General features: G+C 42.4%; 1 protein-coding gene across 6 annotated transcripts in view; it reads right to left on the bottom strand.

The window, feature by feature from the left end:
- The window catches only part of bahcc1b (BAH domain and coiled-coil containing 1b), a 62295-nt gene that overhangs the window by 31989 nt on the left and 17101 nt on the right, over positions 1-13205 (bottom strand). The window lies entirely within an intron of this gene.

Here is a 13205-nt window from a genome sequence, read left to right as displayed (position 1 = left end):
GGACTCTGCTATGGTGCCAATGAGCACACACGCCTGTAAATCACCTGAGAATGCTTTTGATTTTACCTTGTGCCAAGAAAAAGATGTAGTTTGTTGCAGACATATTAATATTACTGACTACTGCTGAGAAAAAATAATAATAACACTCATTTTTGACCTGCCCAGGAGAAATTAATCCCCTCAGGCTACATTCACACTGCAGATGGAAGTCCTCCAATTTTGATTATTTTTTCCTCTTACCATGTGACACACAGATCAGATTTTTTTTCTTTAAAACTACAATCACTAAAAACCTTCAGGAATTCCATTTTGATCTTCATGGGTATAAAATGGGGGTCTGAGGCATGAATGTGACATTAAACTATTTTTTTTTTTTAAATCAAAGATGATACCTTTAACCTTAGATGATTTTCATTATTTTGATGCCAGGTCTTAGCCAGAATTAGCATCAAATGACAAACCGAGACCGCTGAATGACTCGGGCCACCGGGAGGCAATTTTAGCTGTTATTCTTCAAATAGCTATCATGTAGCAGAGTGAAAGACGAGATATAAAATAAAAGATTGCAAGGTTGAAGTGGTGTTGTGGCTAATTCCCACTGGTGGAGAGAAAGCGTGACTGTGAAAAGGTTCACAAGTGACTGTGAAAGCCCCACTTACTGAATTTAAGCTGACCTTGCATGAAAAACCAGACCCCTGATGTGACACCTAAACATTTTTTTACCCCCTAAATCTTTTACTCCAACACAAACCCCGAGAGTTGAGCCCTGCAAATTGTGTTAATATTACTTCTAATCTTTTTTAGCCTAAAGTGCTAAATATATACATTTAAATACAACACGAACACAAAAATCCATGCTAAAGTCTCTACAAAATATGCAAATAAAAGCACTACAATAACCACAGTTTGTAGTGCGGTCTGACTTCTTATCTCACCACATATGATTGGGTTAAAATAATCACACAACTGTGTGAATGTATTAATTTATTTACACCTGTTCCTATTATGCCAAAGGAAAAAAAACCCCAGCTTTTTTTGGTGTAGATGTGCATCACGTGGTCAACATAGAAGAAGTGGTAATGTAGCGTTTCCACTGTGTCTAAGAGTGGTTGTTCCTGCGTGAATCAGAACCATAGGCTGCAAATAGAAAGTGGACATAGCTACCATTACATCAGCCGCTGGTGAGTGAAGTACAGCGAGAAATATTGAGTGAAGCATTTTTCTTGTTGTTCTGATATCAGATCTGACAAGCGAAGTGGGATGTGACTGAGAAACCAAAGGATGTTACACGTTCGTTGCATAAAGACAGGTCAAGCATAAGACAGCCACCCTAAAGCATATGCTGCTTTATCCTCCTTTCTGACTCTAAGAGGGGACATAATTTACAAACCGCACATTGCCTTGTATTCAGTAAAACTTAAAACTAGCGACTAAGATCATAAACTCATCCAGAAAGTTTGTACTAAGCTCAGAGATCACGTGAGCAGCAAATTCATATTCTCATGGACTTCTATACAGTCACCCCCTGGTGGCCATTAGAAGCAAGCTAGTTTGAGACACTTAGGTTAGCTTGTAGCTTAGCTTAAAATTTTAGCTAAGCTACATTCACTACTTGTGATCAGAACAAGTACCATGCAAGTACAAGCATGAACAAGAATTTTAAGATATAACATTTAAAAAACTGGTTAGCTGACTCGAATCATCGTGAGGTGGTGTTATATGTGCTAGCATAAACAAATTAACCTCGCAATTACCTGAGCCTTCCCCTGTTGAATAGCTGCCTACAAGCAAAGGCATAATTCCAGCTTTACCACGTGAGTGCACTGCTGACGTAACGTGAGAATCCCGTTATCACGTACTGAGCTGTAAGTCGACGGTTGGCAACGAGTCCAGCATAGAATCAGTGTTAAAGGGATAAAGTGGCGGGACAGAAGTCATTAGGTAGTTACAAGTAAAACACCGGTTTGCAAAAACTGCTGAAATGACATGTCGCCGACTCACTGCGACTCCTCGCAGAAAAATTGAACAAAGATGCAAACCCAACTTCCCAAGAGATTCCTCAATTCAAGTTTCCTACACTGGTAAAGGAATCAACAAGAGACAAAGCAGAGGTACAGTATTTATAGAACTTAATCTCATGTCTTAACACGAGTCTGCTCTTGCGGTCACATATTTGGTCGGTTGGGTCTGCTCTGCAACTTCAAAAGATTTGATCATTCATAAACCATCACACGGGGTCACAACCAAGTTCAGCTCTTACACGGAACTGAGTGCAAGTCTAATCTCACGCTGTAACAGTTTCGGCAAACTGAGCAAGGAGACTCAGTTCAGTTTGGCTCATCAGCATGCTCTCATTTAGTGGAACAAACTGAACAGTTGTAGGGGAAGGAGGAAACAAATCCACAGGGAATCAGGTAATTAGTCACGGGATTGAGAGAGAGAGAAAGAGCGAGGGCGAGAGAGAGGTGGTGGGTTGGGTCGTTACTCATAAACGCTGCGTCGCATCAGAGGCAATTACCACAACCACAACAGTCCACATCTGAGTCACACACACACACAGGAACACACGCGTACAGTACCCTCACCTCAACGACGTCCCGACGCCCTAACAACCACAACCACAAGTGCCTTTAGCTGTCTGCCAATCTGTCTCTGACACACACACATATACACACATATGCAAGAGGGAGGGTACTGGGATAAGTCAAGAGCAAGATGGGGTAGCAGCGAGTTTTAAAAGACAAATCTGTGTGTGTGTGTGTGTGTGTGTGTGTGTGGGTGGGTGTGTGTGTCTATTTATACAGCTGGATCCCAAGCATCAGAACACACACGCGCACACACACAGTGATCAAGACAAACACACACACACACCAGCCAGAATATTTAAAAGTCGAAATCTTTCCATCTTGTGCTTTTGATATCCGCAGCCTCTGTAGTCATAATAAATTTGTAGGAAACGAAAAAGACACTCGAGACTTTCATTTTCCATCTTCCCCTATTCTCTTCCTCCCTCCTCTCGCGCACGCTCTCCTCTCTCACAGCAGATCGTTGCAGTGTTTTCTTTTTCTTTCTCCTTTTTCTCCCCCCCTCCTCCCTCCAAATCCTCTCTTGTACAAATGTAGATCAGCGGCCTTTTCAGCCAGTCATAATAAAACACAGCTTGTGTAAGGCTGCTCTCAAGGCCCCTGGCAATGCAGACTCTCGCACAGACGTATACTGACACTGACACGTCAAATACACACTGATGCACACATAATGCTACCTGTATCAAGTCTAGTGCAACAGACGATAGGAAAGAAAGACAACTTTCAGATGAGCAATTTTTTTTTTTTGTTAAATGCAAATCTTGTCCAAAAAATAAAATTGTATTGAATGAAAAAGAAGCTCGGGTGACTATTTCAAATAGTAGTGCTGTGATTTAAGTTTAGCAATGTAAATACTTTGCATTCCTTGCTGACTTTCTTCCCACAGCTGTTCTTTAATCTCTAACCCCTATCAGATCTCTGCCCTTCCCCCATCTCTCCATCTTTTTTCCATTTACTCATTACTTTCCTTTTTCTCCGCTTTTCCCCCCCTTATTCCCTTTTCCTGTCACCTGACTCCTGACCCTTTCTGTCTGTTTTCTGTTGGTTGAGTTGAGGAGAAAATCATATTTGCCCACTCTGTCTCTCTGGCCTGCTGATATGGAAAATCATCTCAGAGGCCAGCCACTAACATAAACCTCATTTCTGTCCCTGTTTTTCTTTTCTCCTCCCCTTCTTCCTCTCCTCCTGGCCTGCGTTTCCGCCTTTGTTTTATCCTGATCCACACATTCCCTTTCCATCTGTCACCGCTGCATCCACTTGGAGTTTCCCCTTTTTCTCAGCAGAAACACCAATAGACAAATGCAAATATGCTGAATTAGCCTCAGTCGATGAAGGAGCGCAGACGCTACTCATCAGTGCTTTTAATCTTCTGATCAGCTGCAAATATCCATTTATTCAGATATTCATTGTGACCCCCAGTGATACTACGATTGTATACCACCTATCTCTGTGTTTGCATGTGTTATTTGCCACGTATAGAAGTTTCCAACCAAGTAGATAGCTACATCAAGTCTCCATGGCAGTAATTAAAGTAGAAAACATATTCGTATCCCTCCCATTTTTTTCCGAGTTGGCATCGTAACTTGGAAAAGTGTATAAACACACAGCCAGCGAATCCTCCGATGTTGACAATCCAAAGTAATAAAAATCAGAATTATGAGCTTCTATTCACACTAATACAGGCAGCTGTACTTACAGTGAGCAAAATCTGCTTTAGTTTATTCATGATTGACTGTAATGTGATTTGCTGAGGGGAAAATCCACTCAAAAACACTTAAACACTGTTTTAGAAAAAAAAAGGGGCTGGATATGTGCCTTACTTTTCTGGGCAGGTTTTTGCGGCTTGGCATATTTCTGGTATTCTCGTGGATAACATGGGGCCAAAAAAATTATATATATATATATATATATATATATATATATATGGATGTTGTTTTATTTCCAGCAAGAAGATTCAGCAGGATAAATGTCAGGATTACACGCCATCGTTTACGGTCACAGTCACTACTACACTGCTGTCTCTCCAAAAGGAAAAATGTATAAATAGCTAAAAAAAAAAACAGAAAGCTTGACAGAAAAGGAACTTAAAAATGAGAACACAGTTGCTAGTGAGAGTGATCGTATGGGCCTATTTAAGTTGGGGAACCTTTAAACTGAACCAAGAGGAATGTTGACTCAAACCATAAAATGAAAATGTCCTTTTTTTTGGAAAAAAAAGGTGAACTCGTGACTGCTTTAATCAAGGATCAACCAATCAGGCCTACCGGTACTTAAAAGCTTTGGCAGTCATGTTTAGAAACAATAACATCATAGACCCTTTCATGGAGAAATCCAAGGCAAGTGTGTGATGAAGGAATGCGCCCAAAACATCAAGGTTATTTTCTCTTTTTTACGTTATATAAAAAGATCTGCTTTGGCATTTGTTAAACCAATTAAGTTACACTATATGCAATATAATGCGTCAATTCAGACGAAAATGCGTAAAAGTGAGAAAAGATATAACTCTGCAGCCTCTTTTATGTGCTTCAGGAGCTACTGAAGAGTGCTTGATGAAGTTTACTGTGAAAAAACAAAAAAAAGCATAAAACAGGACAAAACATTCCAAGGTTTCTCACTCTTCGAAAGAGGAAGAAGAGGGAGATGAAGAAGAGAAGCGAGCGAGGGGAAGAGGAAGGCAGATTGGTTGCAAGTGGTTAAGAAAAAAAAGTCCTGTGGTAAAAGAAGCAAACACGGATAAAGTGATGGAGGTATATTCTTTGTTGCATCTCACTGAATGGACTGCTGGTGATCGATACATACACACACACACCTGGAAGGATGATGAGTTAAATCAATCTCCATCCGATTGAAGATCAGTAGCCTCTTGTGTTGTATCGTCACATTTGCCAATTAACAAAAGCCTCTGTGCTCCCACTGATATACTGAACTCTCTCCTACACGCACATCTACACACACACACATACTGTCACTCGCAGAAAGAGCTCGAGAGCCTGAAAGTGCACACTGTGTGTGTGTCTGTCTGTGTGTGTGCGCGCGTGTGTCAGAGGTTCTGACTCTCGTTAGCTTGGCTGTTACGCTTATTGCCGTACACTTGGCAACCTCTCGTCAGTCCGACCCTTTCATAAGCCTCCAACCACCAAGGGCCCTGGCACTGAGCCTTCAGTCTGTGTGTGTGCATGCGCATGTGTGTGTATATCTAAGTGTGTGTGTGTCTGTGTGTTTAGGGCCAGGAGTCAAGCCAGACCTTTTTGATCTGTTTTGACACCACGGAATTGCACAAGTGACAGGGCTACTCAAACAAGGCATTCGTGGAAGCCGCTTAGACACACACACACACACATACACGCACACACGCACACAGGTCCATAAAAGCATTATGGCACTGGGGACACAAACACATTCAATGTGTGAGTAAGCGCCCAAGCGGTGCTTACAAAGAATATGTTCTGGGGAGAAAAGGAGTTCTTTTGCTCGACTAGATCCAGATAGCATTTTCCTTCTGCTCTATCTTATTATTCATCAACGATTCCTCTTGACTCATTCATGTTAGAGAGAGTAGGGTGTGCAAGCAAAGCATGGCATGTCGCCTGGGACGAGCAGCTGCACTGAATCACATTACGTAGGGAAGAAGAGAAAGGACAGAGGAAGAGAAAGGGAAAGAGAGAGAGGGAAAGAGTGGAGGGGAAAAATGAGATGAAAGAGCTACAAATGAGAGATTTCCCTGTGAGGCGCATAAATCAGCAGACTATGAACAGCACTGCTCAAAGCCTGACTCCCAGGCTGCGGACTAGAGCCTCGCCATCCACGCACACGCACGCACACACAAGTGGATACACACACGATCTCCCTGCTACCATCTCTGCACATTCACTGCTGTAGCAACATTCCTATCTCACAGCACCTACACGTGTGTGTTTAAACATCAAACAACAGCAAGTATCCTAAAAGAAAAAGCACCGAATCTGCTGGCTGTTGCTCCATGAAGATTAAATGAAATCAAAAGCTGGAAGAATTAAATGAACAATGAGAAGAAAACGTTGCACCTTGCCTACCCCACCCCCGGCTCGAGCCCCCCCTACCCCACACACACATATACACACACGTGCACACCCTCTGGAGTTGTTCCGATTTTTCCACTGGCGAACATAGTCCACAAATGCACCGCTAAACTTTGAGGGAAGAGGAAAATGTTCCTGCTTTTGACCACAGACTTTCTGGACGCCACACACCCACCCACCCACGGCTGCAGGAAGGACCATATATGGCTTCGAAGAACAGGAACTCACAACGGGAGAGATTCTTAGGAAGCAGGGTGGATGGGGAGGGTTTGGCGGCGGGGCTGTCAGAGTAAGTTTTTCCAGGTTTTACCAAGGAAAACATGGGAATTTGGAGAACAGGGGTCATATGAGACTGGTCTGCTGCCTGGGTCAGAATGAAACACAAATGGTATGTGCAGGCACATGCAGACATACACTAATCAAAAGCATAAGGTTGCTGATATTTCAGGAAAGCCCGCGGTGAGGGTCAATAATGCAATTTCGCATGTATGTGTGTGCGTGTGCGTGTGTACAGGGATGTGTATGCAGCACCAACCCACCCCCAACTCCCCACAGTTACCACCACAGTGGTTTTGCAGCTCTGGTATAGAGTGAAGAAGCCTGTTCTGGAAGATTTGGTCGTCATCCAGTCTGACATGCCCGTGCCACGCCTCTGTGGTCCATTCAGCCTCCAGCCACAGCAAACACACACACACACATTCACATACACAGGCTATAATGATTCGAAGCTGCATGGACCTGTGTGCGGATTAAATACACCTGGGGGTCAAGACGCCAGGAAGAGTGAGTCTAACAGAAAACACAGCACCGTGAGCTGAGAGCAGAGTGTGTTTCTTCGTATCAAGTCATATCCAATCATGCGATCTGCTGAAGTTAACACAATTAAATTCTGACACCTAGCCCTTTATACTCACACCTTATATAACAGATTAAGACGCTGCCCTTAATAAACACTTGTGGTTTGGTCCCGCAGCCCTGTTACTTATCAACAGTAATTTATGATTACAAATATGATTGAAACCCAACCTTAGGTAAACAATGTGTCAAAGCTGTGCAAGGCAACGGGTCAGTATTTAGATTGTATTAGATCCTCTGAAGCACTCAGTATTGTACATTAACAATGCATCCTATACGGCTTGTATATGAAAGGGGAGGCTCAAAACTCCCCTTTTAGCCTCTTTGCGCTTATTGTTTTGGCTTTTTAGTACACCTTTATTTATATATAAGGACAAATAATGAGCTGCTGATGAGAGCAGAGCTTTTTTTTTGCAGAAAAAGTTCTGCGTATATATATTTAGTTTATCGACTTAACATTTTTAGGAAGCCAGATACACACATGACTCTACATACAAGCTTTTATTGCTTAATATCTTACACGGGATGTGTAAATAACCATGACTGTGGTATCTACACTTGCTTGTGATCATTAAAGAATTGATAATACACCACAGATCAAAAAAAGAAATCCCTAATTTACAGAAAATACTAGCAAGTGTGATCGAAAATCGGTAACAAAATCTTACTTCACAGTATACAGCTGGTTTTAAATGTGGAAAGAAATACTTAAGAGAAGGAAAAGCTTCTAGTTATTTTAAGTGATGTAGAAATAAATGTAAGCCATGTCAAATACTCTTCCTTTTATCTTAGGCTGAAGTTAAGACTTGAATCTATTTATGTTACTACGAAGGTTACAGATCGCAGCCCGAGATTTGCAGCAGGAGTGCAGCACAATCCCGCTTCATCTAAAGTTAGCTCAGACTCCAGTGGAAACAAACACACCTACGCAGCAGAAGCGAAGCAGGAGGACGGCTGCAGAGGGGAAGACAGCATCCTTTAACCAGCAGACCCAGATTTAACCACATCCATGTCAGCAAGCATCCACCCTACTGAAGTGTCCTTTGGCGAGACACTGAATCCCTACGTGCTACCGCCAGTGCTTCGACTGACCCTAAAGTCAGATCTTGCCAGCAGCCCAGAAAAAGGTGAATTTCCCAGCAGGGATCAAGTATCACATTATTTTTTGAAATATGCTACTTGCAAGCCATCTGCAGAGTTCTCCTCAGTCCTACACCACTGAGACTCATATCTCAGCATCACTGGAGGAAATGTGTCTGTGCAACTATGTATGTGTGTGTGTGTGTGTGTGTGTGTGTTCAACTCTGGTGTGCCGTATCACCCTCCATCATCATGAGTTGAGGGGTTGTGGTTCCTAGAGAAGCACTTTACTTAAATTAGACCCTCAACGACTCAACGTGCAGGTGTCATTGTGTGTATATGTGCATGTGCGTACGCTCGTGTCTGCAAAGTATACTGAATGAATGCACGCATGTGTGTGGGCGTCAGAAAGTCAGTGTGTGTTTGTGTGTGAGAGAGGGAGAGAATGCCGAGAGAAGAGCGGGATCAGCAGACGGCGAATGCGAGGGAGAGAGAGGGAGAGAGGCAACAAGGGAGCGAGTGGAGGAAGAGGAGCGGATGGGGCGAGCGAGAAGGGTGGGAGTCTGCGAGGGAGAGAGTGAGCGACACAGAAAGAGAGAGAGAGAGAGAAAGCAGGTGAGAATAACCCAGTCTGACCTTATTTCATCACGGCTTTTCCATTCTTTATATTCCCTCATTGCTGTAATATTTACACAGGAATAAAAGATTATTAGAGCGATCCACAGAGAAGAAATGAAGAGGAAGAGGGGGAGGGGGGAAATATAAACATAAGGAAAGATGAAGACACTCATGAAGGTAGAAAAAAACCGAAGGGAAGAAACCTCAGATTAGAGAGACTATTGATTATTATTGTCATCAATTAGGTTGCCAGATTTTCTTGATTTGTCTCGTACTGTGGGAAAATTGTTTTGTTTGCTTTCTCCAACCAGCAGCCAAAACCTTCAAGCGTCAAATTTAATTGGTAATGCAAAAAGAAGCAGAAAATCCTTACATGCCAATTTTTGGCATTTACTTAAAAATTATTCAGATATTTAAAAACAAAAAATCCTTATCAAAACAGTCCAATCACTTCAGCTTTATTTCTAATGAACATGAACGTATCACAGACAAATCTCTAAAAATAACAATAACCAACAAAGATCCCCAACATCAGGAAGAACACGCTTGAAATGTTATGAGATTAAAATGCACACAGATTTAAAGTGCACTTTTTAAATGTGTCTCTCCACAACAGCAAATAATAACTCGCAGATGTGCAGATTAAATGAATAACATCTGCCCATCAATCATCAACATTTTAATGAAACACAGAGCTGAAAGAGTTCAAGTCCTAATTTGTTAATTGTAAAGCAAAAACGTCAAATTTATTAGGTTACATGTCACCCGAAATGTTGACTTTATTCTGTCTTACCTGATCTGAAATGACATACCTTAAGGTTTTAGACTGCCATGGATTTTTCTGATAATCTACAATGAAACTGATCCTTAGATCTAAAACAATACTGTTATTTATTGTTCTGGGATGATGCAGACATGCCCACTGCTGTTCACCCAAATAATGCAGAGAATAATAAAAGCCTTTTTTTTATGATTTGCTTGTTTATTCTAAGAGGAAAAACTGAATATGCAGAAGAGAGAGAGAGCACAGGTATGACATCCAGGAAACAGTCATCCCACTGGGATTTTTAACCAGGAATCCAAGGCTCAGGGGGATGCACCCTCAGTTGGGATGTCCCCTGAGCACTCGGCTATTGGATCGCTCCAATTAATTATTTCTTTGCTGTTATATATGGAATTTTTTTTTTGGGGGGGGGGATGTTAGCAATACTTGGGTTTTTTCCTAGACCAGACTGGACCTTTGGGAATGACAGAGCATCACTGTGCATAGTGTTAAGGTGATGAATTCATGTTACCTTGTTTGACAGAAATGCCTATAACGCTTAAGTAAAAGGAAACCACATTAACAAAGCTGTTTTTAAAAAGAATAATAATTTAAAAAAAATGCTCATTTTGCTAAATCGTTTTTAAGGTGGTGCAAAAAAATCCTCTTTGCAAGAAAACACTGAATAATTTCTCACATCAAAATAAAAAAAGAAAAAGATAAATCCAGGCTAGAAGCCATGTCGCGTCTTCAGCGCTTCACTATTTCCCTGAATGCCCAAAACTGCACAGACTTAAAAGAAGAATTTTCACACCAAACTCAACGTCACATTGCATGTTGAGAAATCCCCTATCAGAAAAAAAGGTAAACATCCTGGCATATCGGCAAAACTGCAGCCTTCCGAGCAGCAAAATAAATCAGTATGCCACAACTGAAAAGAAAACACAGGGCTGCTTCTTTGTTCTCACGCTTTCTTTTATATATATATATATATGTATAGAAATATGTGGGATTATACTATTTAAAATATATGTCTTATTTCTAATTTTTCTTTTTCTCCCCCTCTGTACAGAAATGCATTGTGTTGAGTATTTTGTAGTCTAGCTTTGGATGCAACGTTAATATCTGTTCCACTAACGTTTATTTGATTTGAAAAAAGACAGAGCCTGCACAAGTTAAGCAAAATGATAAAACGCAGCGAGACCAGCACTGGGAGCTTCTGAGAAAGCAGACACATTCATACAGACGCGTACACATGGAGAGCAAAAAAGCAAAAAAAAAGAGAAAAAAAAGCCATACGTATGTGAGCATCCGCACACAAAGAAGTCCTTGTATTATGCATGCACGCATGCTTCCAAACATTACAAAAACACACATCAAAACGACCGGAAAAGACAGTAGGTGGTTATTAAAGAGACAAGAGAGAAAAACAGAGAGAAAGAGAAGAGACACTTTACAGGCAATCAAAGATGCAGAGGAGAGGAGACAGGAAGAGAAGGAGAGGGAAGTGGAGGTAGAGAGAGAGAGACGTGCAAAAAAAAGGGAAGAAAAAGGAAAAAAAAAAGGGAGAGTTTGCTTTTAATCAGCCTGGATCCAAAATTTAGACAGGCACACACAGAGGCACGAGCAGTCCCTGTAGGATTAGGGCCTTGGCACTGTGTGTGTGAGTGTGTGAGAGTGTGAGTGTGTGTGTGTGTGTGTACTGTGCACGTCCCACGAGACTGATTAGCCATGAATGACTGATGACGGATCTTTGCTTTTTTTTTTTCCCCCTCCTCCTTGCTCTCTCTCACTCTTGTTTTCTTTCTCACTACTCTCAGCTCGGGCAAGAGCATGGGAGAGGATACTCCCTCTCCCTCACACACAGACACGCACACACACACACACACACACACACAAAGCTGCACACAGCTCCATGTATATTCAACAAAGGCTCCTGAATATACTTAATGCTTTCATGTGTGTCACTGTGTAACGATCCATGCTGTTCCACACAGCTGCTTCTCTCTTTTTCTTACTCTCTTCCTCCTTCACAATCACACACACACACACAAATATGTACCTATTTCCTATTTAGGAGCACATTAGCTGTATTTCACACCAAATACTAAATCTGCTCAATCTGTATGACAGCAGCAGTTTGACTCTTGAAAAACACTGAAGGGTCCTGCATTCAGGCGGCAGGCCGACCACTCTGCCTCCTTTAACCTCACCTCCAGATGAACCTCGGGCCACCACCATCCATCTAAAGCCCTGACAGCAAAACAAACTGGACATAGACCCGCCTGAATGGAGGCCATTACAATATGAATGAGCCAAACAGAGCTGAAATGAATCGAGTGGAGAAGCAAAACACAACAGCTGAGAAAAGGGCCCGGGCTGAGTCAAACGAGTCAGCTCAAGTGACGATGAGTCAGGCAAAATGTGACCCCGAGACAGGGTAAAAGCAGAGGCCTGTCTCAGGTGTCCGTAGCCGTTCTGATAAGGGTTACCTTGCCGTGGTGCTTGCAACGCTCTGCTTTTTCAGGGGGTGCGGACCTGTGGATCCACTGAGACTGTGACATCATGTCTGTCCCCCTGCTAAGTGATGTCACCTCCCTGTCACGTTGCGTAAATAGGGAACTGCCTTGACCCCTCTGAAGAGGAGAGAGGCCATAAAATAGCTGGGAATTACAGCGTCTGCACACTTTCTTTGCACATATCTGGTGACTTTTTTCATGCAGTCATGTCATGAATAAGAGCCACACCAGCGAACAACTCATATTGTTTTTTATGCGCGTGCACAAACACACACACACACACACACACACACACACACTCACTCACTCACTCACACATACAAAGCCCCCGTCTTCCTGTACAGAGTAAGAAGCTGTTTTAGCCTTGTGTTTTGCGGGCTGTTTAAAATGTCATTTTTCTCTCGTTTCTCTGACTTCAAAGGCGCCTCACTGAGCTCTCACTCCCTCTTGCCAAATCCTCCAAACGTTTCTGATTTAGTGAGTTGGCCACGGGCCGAGTAGCACCGGGACGGGCCCGTTAACAACCGTCCGAGTGGTGGGGGAGAGGAGGTGAGGAGGAAGGAAAGGAAAAGGGAAGAGAAGAGAAGGGAGAAACAAATGAGACAATGTGGAAAAGGGAGAGGAAGCAGGCTGAAATTGAGACAGAAATAGGAGGACTGCTGAGAGAAGGTCTGCTAACAACGTGAGGAGGCGATGGGCGTGTGGGGAGTTAGACAGAGACGGGAGA

The sequence above is a fragment of the Oreochromis aureus genome, linkage group 8, assembly GCF_013358895.1.
Source record: "Oreochromis aureus strain Israel breed Guangdong linkage group 8, ZZ_aureus, whole genome shotgun sequence".
In the NCBI taxonomy this organism is placed as follows: domain Eukaryota; kingdom Metazoa; phylum Chordata; class Actinopteri; order Cichliformes; family Cichlidae; genus Oreochromis; species Oreochromis aureus.
Note: the sequence above shows the minus strand (reverse complement) of the source record. Positions and strands in the feature narration are given on the sequence as shown.